The sequence below is a fragment of the Bidens hawaiensis genome, unplaced genomic scaffold, assembly GCF_021521415.1.
Source record: "Bidens hawaiensis isolate Kalapana, Puna unplaced genomic scaffold, B.hawaiensis_p1.1 tig00021722_1, whole genome shotgun sequence".
Lineage (NCBI taxonomy): Eukaryota > Viridiplantae > Streptophyta > Magnoliopsida > Asterales > Asteraceae > Bidens > Bidens hawaiensis.
Genome location: NW_027493381.1, coordinates 99,919 through 123,883, shown reverse-complemented (window position 1 = coordinate 123,883; position 23,965 = coordinate 99,919). Strand labels below are relative to the sequence as shown.

The 23,965-nt window shown below is 35.0% G+C and overlaps 1 pseudogene across 1 annotated transcript; it reads left to right on the top strand.

Annotated features, from left to right (window-relative positions):
* Positions 1-7,322: 7,322 nt before the first annotated feature.
* LOC143564096 (universal stress protein PHOS32-like) lies at positions 7,323-9,530 on the top strand (annotated as a pseudogene). The gene is made up of 3 exons (XR_013140786.1): positions 7,323-8,041; positions 9,148-9,189; positions 9,304-9,530. The product of XR_013140786.1 is annotated as a universal stress protein PHOS32-like (transcript).
* Positions 9,531-23,965: the final 14,435 nt, after the last annotated feature.

Sequence of the window (23,965 nt, the reverse complement as noted above, 5' to 3'; positions counted from 1 at the left end):
AGGTTGTCTTTATATGTCAAATCTACACATTCATAGTTTTGATTTGTTTTTTTTTTTAATTTTAGGAATTTTTTGGATGAGAAAAAAAGGAAAAGATCTCATAAGCATAATTCTTTGCTTAAAATCAGAATGAAAAATATTCTCATCTTTTCTAATTTACATTTTTAGATTTATACACATTTAATATGGTATTATAGAAACCAATTATTGCTCATCTATACTTAGTTTACAAAAATTTATTATTATATCTTAGTCTAAAAATGTACAATTTAATATATATATATATATATATTTATATTAGTCTAAGAATCTCATTATTACATTTATATAGTTTAACTTTCCTTATTTGTTAAAAAACCGAATTTGAATAACTTAAATAGCTTAAATTCTAACTAAATCCATTTTAATGGAATATTTGTAACGAAAAACATTACAATGTTTTTTTTTTTGCATTCATATTATTTACTTTACATTGTTCACAACATTATTATTATTCAATATTAATACAAATTTTTTTGCATTATTATTCATTTAAGTTTTTATTCAATATTAATATAGACTGTTTTCTCAAACTTTAATATGTTGACCAAGTCTCTATAAGTTCTATAAATATAGATTACAGTTTTCCAAAATACATAATGATATTATAAAAAATTCTTATAATATATATCACCCACATTTAATACTATTAAGGGTGTTTGGGTGAGCGTTTTTTTTTTTTTTTGCTTTTTGCCTCTCCAAAAAGCAAAAAGCAAAAAAAAAGAAGCTCACCCAAACACCCACTAAATGTGAATCAATAATATTTATCAAAATATGCATCCAAATTAATGACACTTTAAATTTTAAAATAAAATTGTATTATTTTTGTAAAACTATATAACGATATAAATTTTAATATATAATAAACAAGTTAATTATTTATTACATATTAACTTAATACATAATCCACAATTAAACATTTTCTTAAATTTAATTTTATGTAAGAGATTTTTAAATAAATGACTTCTGACATTTCCATAATTCACAAATTAGATTTCTTTATTAATGTTACGTAATATTGTTTCAAATATTGCTTCACACGGTTTTTAAACTTATGAATTTACATCCATTTGGGAATGCTATGTTTTGAAAGGAATACTTACTCCTCTTGGTCGACAATGATTTTAAAAGAGCAACGTGTTATAATATTGATAAGTTTGCTAATGATATATTGTTTCTAGAGTGTTTGGAACAGAGGTTTAACAACGAAGTGGTATTAGTAATATTATAAATGTTATCATATTATTTGTTTATAGATTAAAATACTTTCTTGTTTTTTGTTACTTGAATGGTTGAAATGTACGAATTAAACCAGATTAACAATGGTGATATCCAATCCTAAGACACCGTCAATGCAATATTGGAAAATTTTAATTTGTATGTTTAATATCTGTGATATGGGACTGTTACTTTTGTATTTTTAACTTCTCTTTTGTTATGAAGGAGAGGATATCCTCGGGTAAGAATAGTGCTACTCATATGAAAATTGTTGAGACAAAATTTTTTAACAAATCTAAATAGGAACATCGAAGATATTTATGAGAGTATTGACGATGCAGTTTCAAAATTAGTTACTAAGTCTAAAACAAAAGATGTTATAGGTGATGTTGGGATAATCTTATGAATCATTTTATATGTTATTAATATAACATATCTATTTATTTAAACTTTTGTAATTGTTTATAACATGTGAATCCATTTTGTCAACATTATATTAGAGTTGTACTTTTTAATTTTAAATTATGCAATTACCGTTTAACTAATATTCATGACGTAATACCTTATAATTCGAATTTGTAGCAGCCAAGCAAGTCCAAGAGATTCAAAATACAAAGTTGATCATTCATTTCAAATTTCATATTGTTTGAAGGAGATGAAAGTTGTGGGTTATAGTTTACTTTTATTGTTAGTTTGGAACCATATTGTTCTTTTGTATTATTTAATTATAAATATGTTGTGGTATATTGTTAGTTCAAATACTAGCTAAATTAATATGGATTTGGAACTATGACCCGGGTTTCAAAAATTAAGTATATTTTTTACAAGTTCTTATGTTATTATTTTTTATATTTTCATCTGTGTGTAACACGGGCTCTAATATAGATATCAATGATAACGATTATATCAATAATAACGTTCCCTTAAATATACTAAACTTTCATTTGTTCGTTTTATACCAATAATAATCGTATTACCAAAATTATCGTCATATTAAATAAAATTACTTAAATTATGTTACACTTTTAAACTGACTGGTATTAATGAATTCTATATTTAAATTTCTATTTTCATCACTACTAAATTAGCATGTACGGAATATGAAGAAAAGTTTAATCTCTTGAGTAGATATAATTGTCCAAATGGGTAAAAAAAATATAGCTACAAAGGAAACGGGTTAAATAGATACACATTGAAAGAAACATAAAATCTAAAGACCACAATCTATTAAAACAATATTATTATTATTATATGTATTTAATAATTAGTTAGCGTAATTTATCCACATAAGAGTTATAAAAAACTAGATGCGAAAGCTTTGGCTAATTTCTTGAATGATATATATTAGGAATCAACTATATGTCAACTACACTTGAATAAGAATTAATATGTTATTGAATACTGATTAAGACTTTATTTTAAATATCAATTAATTATAGTATTATGAAAGACTAAATTATGTTTTTGATTGTCATATTGTTACCTGCAACACTTTTTAAAGTGAATATACCATTGTTTTTATAAGTTGCAAGATTCATACATTATGCATTTAAAGAATCAAAGATGTATAGTATCTATTAGGTTAGTGACCTGTGAGCGCCACGGGTGGAAACATATAAATCGTGTAACATCCACCAGTAATATGAAAGTGGAAAACATAATTTCATACATACATGTGGAGACGAGAAGATGATATACAATTGTTAATAATATCGGTAACAAAATAAAAAAATTTATTAAACATAATTTTCAAACGAAAATAACATGCATTTCACAATCATTAGATAGATTAAAAATGAGAATTTTATAAATTACAAAATAGTTCCTTATAAACGACATTTGTAGTTTTAGTTGTAATTTTTCCTTCATTGTTTAATATAAACATTTTAACACTGTCTTTACTCTTCACTCGTTTTAAAACAACATATAGTTGACCATATGTTTAAGTTTTAACAAAATTATATTTTTATTTTTATCACCACCAAATTAGCGTATACGAAATATGACGAAAAGTTTAATCTCCCGAGTAGATGCAATTTGTCTAAATGGGTAAAACAATACAGCTACAGAGCATAATCTATTAAAACAATATTAGATTATTATTATTATTATATGTATTCAATAACTATTTAACATAATTTATTCACAAAGGAGTTATAAAAAAATGGATGAGAAAACTTTTCCTAATTTCCTAAATGATATATATTAGGAATCAACTATATGGCAACTATACTTGAATGAAAAGTAATATGTTATTGAATATTGATTAAGACTTTATTTTGAAGATCAATTAATTATAGTATTATGAAAGACTAAATTTAGATTTTAAATTGTCATAACAGTTTGTTTTGTAACATAAATTTAAAATATACTTATAAAAAGAAATGTCTTAGATATTATTCATCTTTTAACATTGATGTGCAACAAATATTTAAATTGATGTGTAAATAAACACGGGTACTATCTTAGAGTTATAAACATTACGGTTATTAATGTGTAACAAATGTCTTAGATAAAATTCATCTTTTGAATCAACATTGAGATAGAAGTTTTGTTGAATCAAAATTGTAAAATTGTTTTGTTGATTTAGAGACTAATTTTTTTGTTTGCTTATTATTGTACTCATGATATAAGTTATAAAATATTTTAATTTTTCATTTATCTTTGTTAGTCTTTGTATATGATTCAAATAAGTTATGATGTCTTATAATTCATATAATATTATTATTTATTTATAAATACAACATTTGCATTTCATTATTTATAAATATAACAACGCCATTATAGATATACCATATGATCTTTTGATTAGTGATTCATCCAATCCTATTTCTGATCTGATTGATTTTGTATATCCAGCATTATTGGAAAATTTTAATGATATTTCATGAAGGGGTCATATTTGCACCTTTAAATAAGATTGTCCAAAATATTAATGACAAGTTTCTGTCTTTGTCTTTGTTTCCCGAAGAAGAAGTTAAATATCTCAGTTCTGATAGTATAGACAAGTTTGATAGTGTTGGTCATGGTTTCAATCCAGCATTACACTCACCGGATTTTCTAAATGGTTTAAAGATGTCTGGTATGCCTTATCATAGATTGGTTCTAAAAGTTGGTGTGCCAATAATGTTACTAAGAAATATTGATCAGAAGAATGGTTTATGCAACGGAACCAGATTACAAGTAATTAACTTGGGGAGGCATTTTATCGAAGTAAAGGTTATTTCAGGTACTTACATTGAGTTTCGCACTTATATAACTCGTAATGGTCTAACTCCTTCAGATAAGAAACTGCCATTCATATTGAAAAGAAGACAACCTGTTGCGGATAGTTTTGCAATGACCATTAATAAAAGTCAAGGCCAATCACTAGCAAGAGTTGGCATATACCTGCGAGAACCGCTGTCTACACACATGGCGAATTATATGTGGCTTTATCACCAGTGAAGAGTAGAGACGGTATTAAAATGCTTATATTAAACAAGGAAGGTAAAATTACAAATAAAACTACAAATGTGATTTATAAAGAACTATTTACTAATTTATAATTGTAAGATGGATGTTATGTTAGTTGAATGTTATGTTTTACATGATTTATATATCAGTTGATGTAAGAAACGTGTGGACGTTACATGATTTATATTTTTCCACCCGTGGCGCCCACGAGTCAATAACCTAGTTATTTTTTAAACATGTAAATAGTCCTCCTAAATATACAATCTTTTACTTCAAAAAATATTAAAAACCCTCACAATTAGAGAAATATACTGAATATACTAAACTAACAAGTAAAATCTTTAAAACCCACACAATTAGAACATTCGGGTTCATTTTCGTATCTCTAATCTCTAAAATTTATCTAAAACTCACATTTATCTTTAAATTTTATTGGTCTTTTAAAAACTTCACATATCCTGTTAATGGATGTAATTTTTTCTCCTATACTCACATAAATTGATGAAATCTTTTTTCTGTACTCACTTAAATTGATGTAAATCTTTTTTCTATACTCACAACATCCATTCACAAAACAATTTTATAACTTGATATAGAGAATGAATAGTAAATATTTGTACAGAGAATGAATGGGTAGCCTTCTACCATTATCTGTGACTTTTAACTTTTTATAAATTTTACAGATATAGTATGTTTTAGAGACTTTAATGTGAACAATCTTATGTGATATAATGGAAAATGTGATATCTAGATAAAGATAAGATGGGACATAAAGCTATAGAAACATTACTTAACCTCACCCTTATGATTATGATTACGTTTGTAACTAACTAGATATGACTTTTGAGCTACACGACATTATTGTGGCATATCCACTTTACAACTTTTTTTCTTTTCGGATAACGTAAAAAGGAAGGGAACACGAAAAGTGTATAACTATTAATTTAATAATATTATTATAAAATAAAATATTTCTTGTCAAATGTTTTGTTTTTATCTTTCTCGTGACGTGAATGTATTCGGTTTAATAATTTAACCGGATATGCTCAACTTCCCCTTATTTATACCAGCATCTCTCTCTACTAAATCGTCATTTTAGTAGCGAAAGCAGAATCAAAACTGAAATATACATTTATTTTAAAAAAATATTTCTTAAATTTATTTATTTTAACCTGTAACCCATTCCAACCCAAACATGCCAGACCAAACTCAGTTTGACCCAAACCTGCCTCAACTCAAACCAAATTAGCCTTTTTTAAAACTAACCCACTCTGATCCGAACCTATTCTGACCAGAACTTGTCCGACACTTTTTTCGTTCCTAAATAACGCACCTTAACTGTTTCTATACATTATTCACATACTCTCTTGATGACCCCAGATTCATTTTATAAATCATGGTTGTAAAAACCACATTTAGGCGTTGATTATTAAGGAGTAATCCCGAGTACCCCTTTTCTAGGCCGAGTGCCTAGCGAATCATCCCATGTACTCCTTGACTAAGACCAATTGTAACTAGTGGCAAAGTTTGAACAAGACCATTAGGGGACTGGACTCAAAATGTATAAATAAAATTCATAAATGAGTTGGGACGGGCTTATATTTACGACCGAAAATTGGTAAATTTACACAAATATAACTATTTTCGGGCAACAAACTTTACATTACTACGTAAAAATACTGAGGGCTCCCGAATCGATCGACTAACAGCGGCTAGCGCAACCATGGTGTGAAACTGTCCAAAATAGTCCCATAGAAGAGAGATATTCTCAAAATAGTCAAATTTTTTGCATTCCCAAAATAGTCCTCCGAAATCTATCTCCCACGTGAGATTGAGATTCGTGACGTGAGATTTGGTTGTCCTATCACAGTTTGACACGTGTAAAGGTAACGTGAAAGTTTCAACGAAATATGTCTTCGTCGAGAGTTTTCAACCCAAAATCATTTTCTCATAAATTCATCTCCTCCGATGGATTTCAGGTGAATTTTATACATTATTCACATACTCTCTTGATGACCCCATATTCATTGTATAAATCATGGTTGTAAAACTTACATTTAGGCGTCGATTATTTAACGAGTAATCCCGAGTATTCCTTTTCTAGTCCGAGTGCTTGGCGAATCATCCCAGGTACTCCTTGACTAAAACCGAACACTTGTAACTAGTGGCGAAGTTTGAATGAAACCATCAGAGAACCGAACTCAAAATGTATAAATAAAATTCATTAATGAGGAGGGACAAACTTATAATTTCAAAAAAAAAAACTAAAACGGTTAAATTTACACTACATATAATTATTTCCTGACGAGAAACGAGTAAATTTACATTGCCTAAATATACTTTGAAAATGTGAAACCATGGTGTGAAACTGTGAATTGAATCCTAGATTAAAAAGTAACTGCTTTCCGGTTTGTAACAATTACTTTACAAATAAATATTTCTCATTTTGTCTTTATCCTTCACGTGACGTGACGTGAAGTGAAGTGAAGTGAAGTGAAGTGAAGTGAAGTGAATGTATTCGGTTTAATAATTTAACCTCCCACTCATTATTTATTCCGGCATCTATGATCATTTATCAATCACACCACCACCATACCACTCAACATATTCTCAAGTCAACCGTCAGTCAAACATGCACCCAGACAATCACAATCACAATCACAAACCCTTACCGGACTCCAACCTCCCACCACTCGCCGCCATCAAACTCAAACCCACCACCACCACCATTCCCGCCACCCCCCACCACCACCGCCCAACGCCGCATCGGCATCGCCGTCGACCTCTCCGACGAGTCCGCCTTCGCCGTCAAATGGGCCGTCACCCACTACCTCCGTCCCGGCGACGCCGTCATATTAATCCACGTCAGACCCACCTCCGTCCTCTACGGCGCCGACTGGGGCTCCGTCGTAGACACCGACAACGAAGAGTCCAAAACCCGACTCGAACACGAGTTCAATACCTTCACAAATACTAAGTCATTAGCTCTCGCCCAGCCTTTAGTGGACGCGGGGATACCGTACAAGATACATATTGTGAAGGATCATGATATGAAGGAGAGGCTGTGTTTGGAGGTTGAGAGGCTCGGGTTGAGTGCGGTTATTATGGGGAGTCGAGGGGTTGGGGCGAGTAAGCGAGGGAGTGATGGGAGGTTGGGGAGTGTTAGTGATTATTGTGTTAGGCATTGTGTGTGTCCGGTTGTTGTCGTCAGGTATCCGGATGAGAAGGAGGCCGGGGCGAGCGAGCCGATTGTGTCGGTCGCGAGTGCGGATGATGAGGAGGATGAGGCGGAGGTGGAGGTTGGTGGTGCGGATGAGGAACGGAAATGGTAATGATTGTTTTACCTTGGTTTGTTATTAATTTGGCGGTATTTAGTAGCTTTAGTCAGTGTTGTAGAAATTGTTAGGCGCTGGTTGGGCGGTGGGGTAGGGACCGGCAATTAATCAGATTGGAATTTATATGTAAATTTTCTAATATAAGCATATATACCAAAATTTTGAACAAATAGCGATTGATCGACAACTAGTCGGTCGGAAATGGTAGTGAGTCTTTTACCTTGGTTTGTTATTAATTTGATTGCATTGGCTTTATGCAATGTTGTAGAAGTCGCTAGGCGCTAGTTGGGTGGTAGGTACCTTCTAGGGATTAGTCGGGATTAATTGGATTGGAAATTTCTATCTAATTTTTCAAATAGGCGCTAGTTGGGCGGTGCGTAAATTTGATCGATTTTAACCTAAATTTTGATAGATTTTGAGACTACCTATTGATTAGAGCGATATGGGGAAATCCCATTTGGCCAAACACTGATTTGAGATTAATCGTGGATTGATCGGCGTCTAGCCACAATTTTTACTACCCTGATTTTATGTTTAACAGCAGGTCTGTAAACTATAAGATGAAGTCATGAACTCATGATTATATGCATAAAGCTTTTTAAGCAGATTAAAATTGTTACTGAGGTTTCAATAAGATATAGATAATAGGTCAAATTGGTACTAGAAATTGGAACACACAAACGAAATAAGGATTTTAGGTTGGAATTTTGGGGGAATTTTGAGCCAAGGGTGAAATTGTCATGTACTAAATAGTTTTAACTGTGCGACTTTTGACCTTTTTTGGTCAATTTGTGCATAAGTGTATGTCTCTCTCTTTTTAAATACCAATTGACGTGTTGATAGATAAACGCATAACTGAATTCAAACCCTTTACAAGTAAATAGTGGTCTTGAAAACTAACAAATGCCTGGAAATAATATTTTACCATTCTGGTATCATCTTGAGGTCTTGATAATCATAAGCTGTTACCATGGTCATCTGGACTATTTGCTCTGCATCGATGCAAGTCTCGACTCCTTGCCTGCAGTTAATTTGCTTACCTTTTCATGATTCCTTTTCTTACTTTCCTAATTCATATTTTTTTTTTCTTTTTTTGCAGAAGCGTATAGATGAATGGCACAAGTAAATCTTACATTTAAAGGTAAAATGTCATTCACCAACCTTGTATCTCTAGAATTATTTATGATAAGGCTTTAGATTTTCCAAATAATATTTTAGTCTTCGGATTCATTCTTCATTTATTTAAATTATGCAGGATGTTCAGAAGGCATTGCCACGTGCAAAGTCGAGGTGAAATTAACTAGTCATTATTATTCTGTATTTGGATTTGGTTATTATGATATATGTGGTTTCCCGCTGTCTCAGGGTTTCCATTGGTTGTGTCCTAGGTAGAAACTCATGTTAGTTTTGTGATGAACAAAGTGTAATGTAAGTAGATTCTGTGTGATATACTTGAATGTTTATTAGACTGTGTATTGTTGTGTCTCTGTATCTTGTTGTCAGTTTAAATTTGGCCGGTTGACCTTTGCATAATACTGCAACTGCATAATGTCTCCTCCGTCACTCTCTTTTCTAAAAGGATCACGCTTCATATCGGGATTCTCTCAAGTTAGACCATCAGTATATGCTGATCTGGCGGTAACACTGACCTTGGAGTTTTGATGAGTAAGAACTATTAATGGGTTCTATGTTTTCTGGGGCAACTGCTGTTTGTAAATCGCTACTAACCTCTTCAAAATGGTTCGAGAATCATCTAGCCACTTGTCATGAGATGAGTTTTGGAGTTTTCAGGCACTCTTATCCTGGCCTGCTTGTTTATGATATTCTGAAACCATCCTTTATAACTAATTATGGTTTATACTAGGTTTTACAAAGCGCAAGGCATGTTGAGACGGCACGTCTTGAAGACGAGGCGCAAGTAGTTATGTATAGTTGTATAACTTTTTGTAGGTTTTTTGCCTATCTTGTATTAAAAGGGTTAGATATAAATGACCTATATGTAAAATATACATGTATAACATTCTCAAACACAAAACCTTCCCATGTACAAAAGGTGTGATTCATGCATGAACTTCAAACTGTTTTATATGTGCTTTCTGGACACTCATTGCCTCAACCAGCCAGAAGTGCATCGTGTTGTGCCTAGTTACGCTCACGCCTAAGCGTGATGACCTGATGTACATCTAGTTGGAGATGATTTGGTCCTGTCTTGGAGGGTTTTGGATGGTAAAAACTAGATCTGGTGATTCATTTGGTTGGAGACGATGTTGTGGGGAAATTGGTAGTTTTATTTAAAAGGGACTATAGACGTGATTGGTTAACACATTAATTTATTCGGTTTGATTTGTTAGGTTACGAGATTTTTTTACCGTTAATAGAAAATCGAACCTAATTGAATTCAGAAAGTGGATAATTGGACCGTAATCGATCCGAATTAAATTTGGTTCGATTTGATTCAAATCATATATGTATGTGTTCAGAATTCGAACGGTTTGGGTTCCGTACTACGTCAAAGTATTCAAACAAACCCATCATATACATCCTAAACCCAAAAGTTAAGGACCATAATATCCAAAACAACAATCATATATGTATGTGTTCAGAATTCAAGCGGTTTGGGTTCCGTACTACGTCAAAGTATTCAAACAAACCCATCATATACATCCTTAACCCAAAAGTTAAGGACCATAATAAAATATCCAAACCGATCAACCTTTAAATAGTCTTAAGCATACAACCAGCAAACCTAAAATAACCATCCTAAAACATCCAAAATAAAAATTCATAATATGGATATAGGTATCGACTACATATTGGGCTTAAAAAATATTCAACCTATACAAAATAATTACGTAATCTACATTTTAATTGATTAACTTGGTTAAACCGAATAACCAAAAAAAATCACATTAGTAAAAAAAAAGAACCGTAAATCGATCCGCAAATTGAAATTGAAATTGAAATTGAAATTCGGTTATAACCATATCGAAAATAAAATTCTGAATTTGGATTCGTTTTTTTAGTTACGGATACGATTTAGTTTATATATAGTTTTTTCAGTTTTCGGATTTTTTTGAACACCCCCACGTGGGATAATATTGTTGGTCCATTTTATTTTTAATTAGTATTAAGCCACCTGCGTTGCGGTAGGGAACGTAAACCATGAAAAAGTAACGTTGGACATGTGCTTTGCGACGAGACTGTTAAAACTAATGAAAAGTAGAGGTAAAAATATTCAATTACGCACGAAGTTAGGTGAATCACTTTTGGTTGATCTCCATATAACACAAAGCAAGTATTTCACTCAATTAAATAAAACATACTTTATCATCTTCAACCAAAGCTTAAACCCATTCCACATTTTAGTTTGACGTGCCTCTTTGGTAGATTTGGTAGTCCAATGCATGAAGGAGATGAAAGACTTACCAAGAGTGAAATAAGTCTTTTAAATATTTGAAGTTCAAATGTTTTACATATTTAAACAATTGTGCTTAAATATATAATTTTATATAAAAACTAACATCATATCTCAACTAAGTGTTAATTAGTCTTCAACAGATTAGTCTTGTAATTTCTTCATCTACATGTTAGTGTAAAAATCTTGATTCAACATTTGTAGGCATTAACTTGATAATCTTGATCTTGGATGTGTGTAGTCTTGATTAAGTTTTATTTTGCTTAATTGTGACTAATGATGCTCAATCAAGTGTTAAGGGACATGTGTGTGACATATAGTTATCAATGATGGATTTGAACTATTTTATGTCACATTATCATACTTAAATCATTATCATAACATTAAGGTTGATCAAAGCTTAAACCATAGTTTTCCCAACAGATTCTATTTAGCATCAACTTTTTTTGGAGGGTAATAATATGTAAGGTTCCGTTACCGGTGCCTCACATTTGGACGTTGGATTTACTCGTTAACATCGTTTTAATCATCAGAGTTAATTAAAACATACACGGAATATTAAAACTTTCATTAAATAATACTTTAATCCATAACTTGTTTTAAAACAAACATCTCATCTTTCAAAATAAACAAAACATTAAACAAAAACGTCTTGAGTCTTCCGATGCCAGCCTCTTCAATGCCACGTGTTCCCCTCAAGCGAGCTGCCTCATCCTACTCACATGCGTGCATACTAATAGTCAGCTACGCTGAGTGAGTTCTAGTTAATCACATAACATATAATACATACGTACTTACATACTTTCATTCATACTTCCATACTTTTATCTTATTCTTACTTACCTTCATTTCTTACGTTATAAAGAGCATTACGCCCTACTTTCCTCGAGTATTATTAGGGCTCGGTCCTTCTTTCCTTGAGTATTATTAGGGCTCGGTCCCTCCTTCCTCGAGTATTATTGGGGCTCGGTCCCTCCTTCCTCGAGTATTATTGGGGCTCGGTCCCTCCTTCCTCGAGTATTATTAGGGCTCGGTCCTTCTTTCCTCGAATATTAGTAGGATTCGATTCCCTCTTCGTTACCATACAACCATACATCATTTACATTCATTCATATATCATACATTTCATATCATCACTAAACATAACATTATAACGTGACAGTACGTGCAATATCCAAAGATCGTTCACGTATTGACAAGCAATCATTCATACCCTTCACATAATCACATAGGACAAGTGTATTAACAAACACATCGAGTATGCACACAGCCCCGAAAACATAACAAGGAAGTGGGGCTAAAACTCACATGGATCCTGTTGCGTTCACCATTAATTGTTATTCCCTTCTTTAACTGAGCCCGACTAACTGTTAAATATACATTTGTTAATTAACTGTATAATCAATTAAGTTGGTATTTTAGTTAACCAACGTAGTTTCTAAGTTGGGCTCGTTTGTTTAGTCTAAGATGATGGACTAGTTTTGCTTTAATTTAGATAAAGGCTTAGCAACTTGTGGACTAGCTAGACCAAGCCCATCTGCCCATTAAAGCATCTGGGTCCAACTGGGTTCAGGCCCAAACCAAACTAGGTGATCGAGAATTCTAGGCAGAGAACCCATGTTGACCGAGAACCCATGTTGACCGAGAACCCATGTTTGACCGAAATCTCATACTTGACCGATAACCCATATTTGACCGAGAACATGGGTTGACCGATAACTCCATAGAGTGGCTAAGAACCCTCAGTCTTGGCCAAGAACCCTCAGGTGTTTTCAGCTCATCTTTCTATCTTTATCATTTTTACCTAGCTCAGTTAACTATTTTATGGTTCATATCATGAACTTTAACCCACTTTTCTCCACCATTCATAACCATTTTACACCCATTATCATCACGGCTTCAAGATCTAATCCATTTTAGTCATAAAGTGTAAACCTTTATAGTGTTAAAACGTTATAGGTTAGACCTAGGGTTCATCTATGAGCCGTATGTTGCAATAAGTCCATTAAGTTCATTTTAAATAATCAAGTTTGCAGTTTTATGAAACATCTAGACCCGATCTACTCTAAGGTCAAGTTTCATGGCAAACCGTTCACAAAAACATAACCTTTAAGGTTAAAGCACGTACCTTAAGCGTTTTTAGGCTTCGGGTTAGCTTGTTTATGAACTATGATCTTGTATCTATCTTGTATAATGAACATCTATCTATATTTGGCTTGATTCGAGTCTTGAATTCCTTCCTCTAGCTCGCGATCGTAAGAGGGTGTTTTAGTCTGTGTGTTTTGAGTGTGTAGAGAATAATATGGAGAGAAATAAGGATTTAGGGTTTTAAGGAGGTTTAAATACTCCTTAAATCCCATGGACCTAAGGCCCATCACCCTTTAATCCATCTTAATTATTTCAAGTCCATAATGTTTTCTTTTATTTATTCTAATTAAATCTTTATACACGATAACTAAACACGACTTTCTTTATTTAAATATTTAAATTTTAGGATGTTACATAATAAAGTTGACATTTACACACCTTTGAATAATGAATAATGTCACGCGCCAACCTAATGGCATAACATGTTGGGGCACGACATAATTTGTATAATAGTTCAAAAGACGCTGAATAAAAATAGTGACAATAAATAATTAGTTTGTTCCACGTCATAGTACACAAGTGTTCACAAAACAAAACAAATCCAAAGTAATACATCAATGTCAAGCGTATTGTTCTTTATTTTCAATAAATCATAAGTCCAACTACGTCTTGCATCTTCAATCATCCATGTAGCTACTTGCGATATGTGTAAAAGTAGATATATATTGTCAACATAAAGTTGGGCAAATAATCACAAATTTGAGATATATGTAATAATAAAAATGACAATTCCTTTGCGATAATGTGCATTACTTCAGCTAGCATAACATAAAATAAAAGTTATTTTTTCACTCGACCCAAACATGGTATCGAGCTACTCTAACAACGTATGATTATACTATGAGGATGAGTACCAACCACAAAACTATAATAACACATAGTCTTGTAACATTTAACACAAATCGAGCAATACACTAATAATGGAGTTGAATTTGATAATATACTTGAGTAAATAAATATAATTTGTGCTTTTTGTACGCATAAAGCTCCTCCCCCACCCAACAAAAAGTAGTAAAAAGGGAGTTGATTACTCGCCTTAGAATAATGGGCGAGTTAAAGAAAATGTGGATGCGATAATAAGCGAGTCGACAACTTTCAAATTTATTGCCCTACAAATACAATATGATGAAATATATTAAAAACCGAGAATATACAAACTGAAATTAAATTACAATTCCAACTATAACTCTTGTTATAGGAAAAACAAGAAATAAGCAAGCTGACTGACTCAAAAATAAAATAATCTGAAAAAATTATAGAAAAATCTTCTTTTAAAATCGAACTCAATCAAACAAGAATTATTAAATAATTCCTCCCCTAACTCTAGTTATTGAGAAAACTAGAGCTAAACGAGTGTCGGTTCGTCATTTACCTCGATGTCAGTTTGAGACCGGATTCGGACTGATTAGGTTCAAAATAATGAAATATGACTAAAATATAAAATGGTCAGAGCTAGTTTAGAACAATTCATGGTGAAATCGAAAAGTCCAAAACTAACTTTATTATAAACCCTACCATGCCGGAATGTAGTTGACCCCGAAATTCCAACAATCATTGATTAACGGCTTTCCTTTAAAACATAAATATGAACATCTTTAATGTTCAACACTTACCCGAAAAGTGAATGAAACAACCAAGAAGTCAAAGTCTTGGACTTTAAAAAGTCAAACCATCAAGAATACAATCAAAGAACACTAATAACACGAATTGGAGGTGAAGTGAGTTGGGGTAACCATTTAGTAGAAGCCAAGGGTCGTTTATATAACCTTAATTTGACTTGGAGGATACGAAATTGTTATGACTAAGAATTGAATGCAAGATTGGGTAAAATGAGACGAAAATCATAAATTAACTAAATTAGCTCGATTCTTTGGGAAGAAGTTAGTGTTTTAGGTTAACAAACATGTCTAGGTTCGTGATTGACGAGAATATGGAGATTTGGAGAAACTCCAAAATGTCTATTTTGATCAACTCCTTTCCAATAATGTCAATGTAAACATGCAAGTCTTCATTATGTCCGCTGTAAAAACTAGACGGCTCGTCAAAATCTAAATCCTTAAAAGACTAGATTTTAAACAAATAACGAACTGCAAAGTGTATTAATCATGTCGAAAATGTTTCATGTGGACCGCCCTTTTTTGACCTGATATCAAAGATGTTCCCAGCGGCCCACCAGGTTCTTCGAAACCCGGCAGCTACAGCTGGTTTTTGAAATCCTTTGGTAGCTGCTGGGATTCATCAACCATCCGGATCCGCCATGTTTTTTAAAAACTTGGCAGGCGCCAGGAACATTTTTGGCAGGATTAGTACACATGGGAGTCCGTAATCATTTAAAATCTAGTGTTTTTATGATATAGATTTCGACGGGCCGATTGGTTTTGCAGTCTACAGAATGAAGAGTTGTGGATTTACATGGACATTATTGAAATCGTGAAATTGAGTTGGTCAAAATGGACATTTTGTGTAGGTCCCTTGATCGGATCTAACAACAAACAACTATTACTAGTTATCTTGGATCAACCTCTACACTAGTTGGCGGAAACAACTAGTTAGGACCGAGATCTCAGATCTTCAAAAGAGAGTTTTTTTTGTAAGAGGATAAGATTTGCAAAAGGGTTCTCCTTGTGTATGAGATACACACACAATATATAGTGTGTATTTCTCATGCACATATATCATTATAAAAGGCCCAATGAGCTACAAGTAAAATGGCATTGGGCCAAACATACAATGATAAGTTAAACATAACATACACAAAATACATGTTACAAATACAAAAGACAAAACTAAAAATGGGCCTTACATCTTGTTTTCTAAATTTTTTTTGGCTAACATATAACCTTTTGACAAAGTCAAACCATAAAACAATTTGGTATTCTTTTTTGCTAATTTTTAATTAAGTGGGGCTAACACCCCCATCACTCAGTATTTTATGGCATATATGGATCAGCAAAGTCTGTTGTGTATATGTTTGACATCATTTTATTCCCGCGTTTGTGGGGCTTGATTTGCATATGTATTTGATTGTCATATGTAGGTAATGATTATATATTAGTTGGGAACTTTATGTTTTACTTGTTCTTTCATATAGTTTGTTTATCATTCGTTTTATATTTTTGTGTTTAAATAATATCATTGAAAAGCTTAAACAAGTTGATATATTTGATATATAACACATTAATATGTATTTTGTTATATTACAATGAAAACAATAGCATCTCTATATATAGAGAGCAAACAAGGATGTGAAAGAAGACATAAACCAGCTCGAATATGTTTGGAATCTACACATCTTTTTGGGGAATGTTGCGTTTCAGTTAGACTATGGGGCTTGGAACTTATCAATTGGGTTGAAGATACGATCAGTCCTTTGATAAAAAAAGGAGGAGATGAGATCGATAATATAGGTTGTTTGGTGAGCGATATGGCGGTTTAGAAACAATATGGTCTTCTCCTCAAACCAGAATTGAAATACACTCTTCAGGAAGACATTATTTACTTTACTTTCTTTTATGGCATAATGATAGAAATCATAAATGTAAGGTTAAGTGGACCGAGTGGATCCAAAACCATATTTTAAATTTCTAAGTTGTCCGTCTAGTGTCTTGCTAGTAGGTTAGTTTTATAAAATTCCGTTTTAAAAAAAAACAAATAAAAACAGCTCGAATATGTAACGATCTAAACATAAATATAGATAAAAAAATATTTCCAAAACGACTCGATATGAATAATTTTCTCCTAACTTTGAGTTGACCTACAAATTCCTTTATTGAACTGTCATAGATAACTTTACAACAATAGCCTTTTAGACATTTGGACTTAGGTCTTTCCAATTCCATAAGATAAGTTTGGCCCTCTCAACTTTAAGCGAATATTATGAGTTGTTCGATCCAGAGGGGCACATATCGGTTTAAACCGATGTATATGATTGGTTTCGGTTTAAGTTGAAATTGGTTTTTTACGAAGTTATGATTGGCTTTGGTTAGGGTTTTGATCGGTTTTGGGTAGGGTTTTGATCGGTTTCGGTTAACTGGTTTCGTGGAGAAGATTACAACCCGGTTCCGAACCTACGGTTTCAAACTGGTTCTACATAATCGATTTCAAACCAGTTCGGTTTCGGTTCGAATTTTGTGTCGGTTCGATTCGGTTAAGTTAACTGTTTTTTTGCCCACCTCTAAGCTGTTCTATCCCTTAGATCCACTTCAATTAATAGTCGTCGTTTTTTCTTAAAAGGCAAATGTTACTCTACTTTAGATAATATCAATAACGATAAACTATACGTTTTAAGACACATGTGTCTCTAGTCCTCTATCAAATGAGTTAGCTCCATATCAGGGCCGACCCTAGAGGGGGGCAGGGTGGTTGACGACCACATGCCCGACACTCCACTAGGCTCGAAATTATTTTTTTTTTAAAAAGTTGTATGTATTTTTATGAAAAATGAGCCATTATCCTTATATTTGGCGGTATCCAAGACCACTATAAGTGGCGTGCTTGTCAAGGATCATGAAGGTGAACAATATATTATGACTATGTGCTCTCATCTTGAAAAATTAATACTTGCATTAGTCATGACATCAACTAAACTTAGATGTTATTTTTAGATAGATGCTTAAAGTTAATTATCCTATTAAGTGTGTTTTGAGAAATCCAGAAATGTTAAGCAGGATGGCTAAGTGGTCCATGAAACTTAGTGCTTATAATCTGATATATGAACCAAGAACATCAATCAAATCACAGGCTCTAGCAGATTTTGTGGTTGATTTCAGTAGTGATATTCAATAAGAAGCAGATATAGAAGTCCAACAACTAGGTGAAACAGATGAAGAATGGATGCTATTCATAGATGAAGCATCCAATATAAGAGTATCACGGCTTGGAATCATACTAAAATCGCCACCGGGGGATCGTCCCCCAACAACCAGAGGGTTGATGAGAGATCGAGTTGTGGAACGAGACTAAAGTCCATGATTGAAGATATGTGGAGGAACCTAACCTAGTTGATTAGAAACTCCAAGATCTAGGTTCAATAGGATAACTGATTCATATATCCAAGGTGGTAGGGGGTGGGGGGCATAGCTGATGTATATCTTGATATATAATCTATCATATATGCTTATGCATATCTTTCAAAATTGCAAAGGGAGTTTAACTACTTCCTAGTCCATTCCTATAACAACAATGACATATTGTGAGGCTAAGCATAATCTATGGTTAATGAGTTGTGTACATTAACCTTAATGCTTTTAATGATTTAAGGATAATCACCTATGTGAAAGAGAAGTGGAGTCATCTAATGAAATTGCGTGGTCCGCAATTCCTAGAGCTTTCACAGAACCATGCTAGTGTTCCAAGACCATAATAGACACGATAATAAGGGGATGTGTGAAGTGTGTTGTGACATCTGCCCCGATCCGACCCGACCCAGGTACCCGTTTCTCTGACCCGATCTCTTTCTTTTATGATTTAATATTTATTTATACTTATATTTTACTTTTAATAATAATAATATATTTTCCTTCCCGCCTCTTTCTCTCTCTTTCTTTCCGCCGTCCCGTCCCTCTTCCTTCTCTCTTTCCGCCTTCTTTTCCCTCTTGTCGCCGTCCCGCCCTTAAGCCTTGTTTCCCTCTTTTTCTTCTAACTCTTTGCTTGTCCTTTGTTCCTTCCCGCCTAAGGTTGTCTGCGCAGCTCCACGCAAGGAATCCTGCGTGAAGACCACCTGTTACAGCGATACGCGAGACGAACTCTTCTCGCAGCGCGCTAAGAATTGTAATTCTTCTCGCAGCGCGCTAAGAACGGTAGTTCTTCCCGCGACGCGCTAAGGATTTGTAGTTCTTCTCGCAGCGCGCTAAGAATCGTAGTTCATCCCTCGACTCGCGAAGAATTATCGTTCTTCCCGCGGCGCGCTAGGAATTTTAGTTCCTCCCGCGGCGCGCTAAGAAATGTGATTCTTCCCGCGGCGCGCTTAGAAATGTAGTTCTTTCCGCGACGCGTTAAGGTTGGTTCTGTCTGCCTTCGCGCTCGCGCTCTCTTGACCTTCTGTGTCTGCCTTCGCGCTCGAGCTTTCTCGCGCTAAACCCTTTGAGTTTTCTTCTGTTTAATCTAGCCGTTTGCTTTTGTGTTGTCTTATCTTAGTGCTGTTGACCTAATCTGCTTTATGTCTGAAAAGCCACTTTTGGCGCAGCATGCGCACCAACCCCATTGGTTGGCAGAAAAAGTGACTGACATTATCTTTGGAGATCTGCTTTTTCCATGCTTTGACCAGTACCTTTATCTGATCCGCCCATGCCTTTTTACTGTTCCCTGTCAGCCTTTTTCTCTTTTTCCCTGCTGCCATATCTTTTGATATCTTTTGCTTTTGGAATCTTTTGCTTTTTGAGATCTTTTCCCCTTTTTCTAGGGATTGTGTTCCCTAGGGTTTCTCTATAAATAATAGTATTATTTTTCCTAACACTACACACACAAAACACTTAATCTCTCCTGTTCTTCCTTGCTCTCTGCCGTTGATCCTCTGTCGCCTCCCTCTCTGCCTCCGTCTTCCTCCCTGTTCTGCCCTGCTTTTCCGGTAATATATAATATATATAATAATTTACTTATTAATTATGCTAACTCATAATCAAGACTTAAAACCAATCATTAAAACAATAATCTTGTTTATAGGTTAACTTGTGCTTGTTTAAAGTTGGTTCTTGCTTTATCTTACACCGCATCGTTTATCAAGTGAGTAATCTCGTACCTAATCCCTTTTTATTTTTAATGTTTTGGGATGTTCATGTGTTCATACAAACTTGAGTCTTAAACTGGTTTATGAACTTTAGTCGCGCAGTATCCCATGTGTTGAGGACGTTTGCTTGGCTGTTTATTTGTATGTGTGTATCATTAACCGCTTTGTTCGGCCTATTCCGCAGTTTTCATGGATCCATTAGATGAACACGGGAGACCTATCGTTTACGGTTTTCTTTGTTTACACTTGCACAGATGTTTTCTCGTTTTTGTGCTCAATTGGGAGCACGGATTGAACTATGAACTATGAGCTATGATCTATTTAGGCTTGATCACAATCTGATTGCACCCTTGTTAAACACCAGACATACACGTGTTGCGCGCAGAATTATTGTTATCTATGTATTGTATTAAACTTGATTTCTCACCAACACGCAAGTGTTTGACGTTTATTTTAACACATGTTCAGGTTTGCAGTAGCTGTTTTGGAGCTTGTGGACACGTAGGAAGTTTTCTTTATTTTGGGCCTAGATTAAAATATATCAAGACAAGTTTTTGCTGTTCGAATATTATGATTTATAATATAATGATTTATGATGATTTATGTTATCTTGTTTACTTTGCGCGTGCACGAATGAATATATTTATTAAATATTGACACCCAATAGTGTCACGAGTAATGAAACAATATGTGGCGCCCCGATGTATAATCCGCCTTTGGTCGGGGTGTTACAGATTGGTATCAGAGCTCGTTGACTTTAGGATAGGTGGTTAGACGTAACGGCCTAGAATACCTAAGAGTCCCTTCTCGCGCATGAGAGAAATCTCATGTTTGCACGCTTATTGTTAATTACTCGTTATTTATGAATATGCTCGCGCTTGCGCAGTATATGATTTTATGTTTTATTTCGCGATATTTCGATTTTTGTTGAATTTCGATTTTTATTGATTTTACTTACATACTCGTTTGTTGGATTTGAAAATCCGAAAAGTCATGGTGATACATGAATAGTTGATTTTCAATTTCCATTTACGATTATGTTCTGAGGTTGGAGACTTGAAAAGTCATGGTGATACATGAATTGTCAACCTCCAATACTCATTTTCTTGTATGTTTTATATTGAAGATTGAAAAGTCATGGTGATACATGAATCGTCAATCTCCAATACTCGTTTGCTCGTATATTTTAAATTGGGAATTCGGAAAGTCATGGTGATACATGAATTGTCGATTCTTGATTCGAATTTGTTACCTTTATTAAGTCTGCATTTAGGGTCATTTATTTTACTTTAACTTTTGACAGTAACTGACTCCGTAAATCCAAGCTTTTTTTTTTGAGGCTATACTTTGCGCTAAAACCAAGATATTAACTAAAATTAAAACTTTTATAGAATGCCTCCGCTATCAGCTCGCCATCTCAAGAAGAAAGAAGCCGCGCGCAGACGTTCGCAGCAACGTTCCCAGGAAATGGCCGCCGCAATAGCCCAAGCTTTGAGCCAAAACAATATCAACACCTCTGGTTACAACATTAAGTCCTTTAACGCGGGTAACCCTCCAAAGTTCACAGGTCTTGAAGGAGCCACCGTGATGCTCCAGTGGCTTGAGAAAATAGAAAACACTTTCCTCCACACCCAATGCCCTCCTGACAGACGAACCCTATATGCTTCCAGTGTCCTGGAATCTAGAGCGCTTACATGGTGGAATGGAGTAGCTCATGCGCGTGGCGCAGAAGCTGCTTCCAGCATGCTCTGGGAGGAATTTAAGGAAATTCTGACGCGAGAATTCTGCCCTCCCAACGAAGTTAAGCGCTTGGAGGAAGAATTTTGGAATCTTAAGCAATACAGCGGTGAAGCGCGCGAGTACGCGACGCGTTTCCATGAACTAAGCCTGCTTGTCCCTCACCTTGTTACCCCTTCCCGCCGAGCCATAGAGAAATTCCTTGGGGGTCTCCCCATGGAAATTCAAGATTCTGTATGGGCCAGAAACCCAGTTACCCTCTCTGACGCCATCGAGTTGGCCGCTGTGCTCAGCGACAACCATGTCAGAGCAGGAACCCTGTTCCTGCGGGGAACAGAAAAGACCAAACTCACCAAGACTGTTCCTGAACCAACAGAAACCAAACCAGAACCCTCAAACCGTAACAACCTCAAGCGCAGGCGCAAAGCCTATGCGCTTACCAACCCGTCCATTGTCCAGCAACCCATCTACCAACCTCCAGTTTACACGCCTAACCCACTGACAGCCTACCCAACACCTCCTGTAGTCCATAACTATGCCTTAACCAATCCCGCACTCCCTGCCCCGCCACTTAAGAAACCTTACACAGGAAATCAACCCTTTTGCCCAACCTGTAGACTTCACCACCCAACCCAAACCCCGTGTCGACAATGTAACCGATGTGGCCGTGTTGGTCACTCTACCGAATACTGTAGAGTCCCTCTCGCCAACCCAACTGCGCCAACACCACCAGTCTACCCGCAGAACCCACAACCAACCTACCAAAACCCACGACCCAGGTCGTGCTATAACTGCGGTGATCCCAGTCATTTCCGGAACGCGTGCCCGAGACTACAAGTGCAAATCACACAAGCGAATCCGGTGAACCAGATTTCGAACCAAGTGACACGCGGACGAGCTTTTAACATAACCGCGCACCAAGCGCAAGCGAATAATGACGTAGTTAATGGTACATTTTTGCTTAACGGATTTTATGCTTCTGTACTTTTTGATACTGGCGCCGATAGAAGTTTTATTTCTCGCGCGTTTGAGCAGAAGCTTGCGCGACCGCGCGATAACTTAAAAGAAGATTTTTCAGTTGAATTGGCTAATGGCGAAACTGTTTTAATTAACTCTGTGATTAAAGATTGCACGCTTAACCTTAACGAAAACGATTTTCTGATCGACCTCATCCCCATGCCTCTTGGAAGCTTTGATGTTATTATTGGTATGGACTGGCTTACGCATAATCGCGCCGAAGTTATTTGCGCCAAGAAGATGATTCGCATTCCTCGAGAAAATGGTGATCTTCACATCTACGGCGAAAAACCCTCCCGCGGTCTTAAACTTATGTCCTGCGCCGAAGCCCAAAGACTCATGCGGAAAAGGTGTATTGCATTTTTAGCCCATGTGGTTAAACCCGATGAAGGAAAGAAGAAGCTTCGCGATATCCCTGTTGTGCGTGATTTCCCTGAAGTTTTTCCTGATGATCTTCCTGGTATCCCTCCCGTTCGGGAAGTCGAGTTTCGTATTGATCTTGTCCCTGGTGCTTCCCCCGTAGCTAAATCTCCTTATCGTCTTGCGCCTGCTGAGATGCAAGAATTGGCAAGCCAACTTCAAGAGTTGACTGCTAAAGGATTCATTCGCCCTAGCTCTTCGCCCTGGGGTGCTCCGGTGTTGTTCGTTAAAAAGAAAGATGGATCGTTTCGCATGTGTATAGATTACCGCGAGTTGAACAAACTCACCATTAAAAACCGGTATCCCTTACCGCGTATTGACGACCTCTTTGATCAACTCCAAGGTGCCTCTTGTTTTTCCAAGATTGATCTCCACTCTGGCTATCACCAGTTGCGCATCCGCGATGAAGATGTTCCAAAGACTGCTTTTCGAACTCGTTATGGCCATTTTGAATTC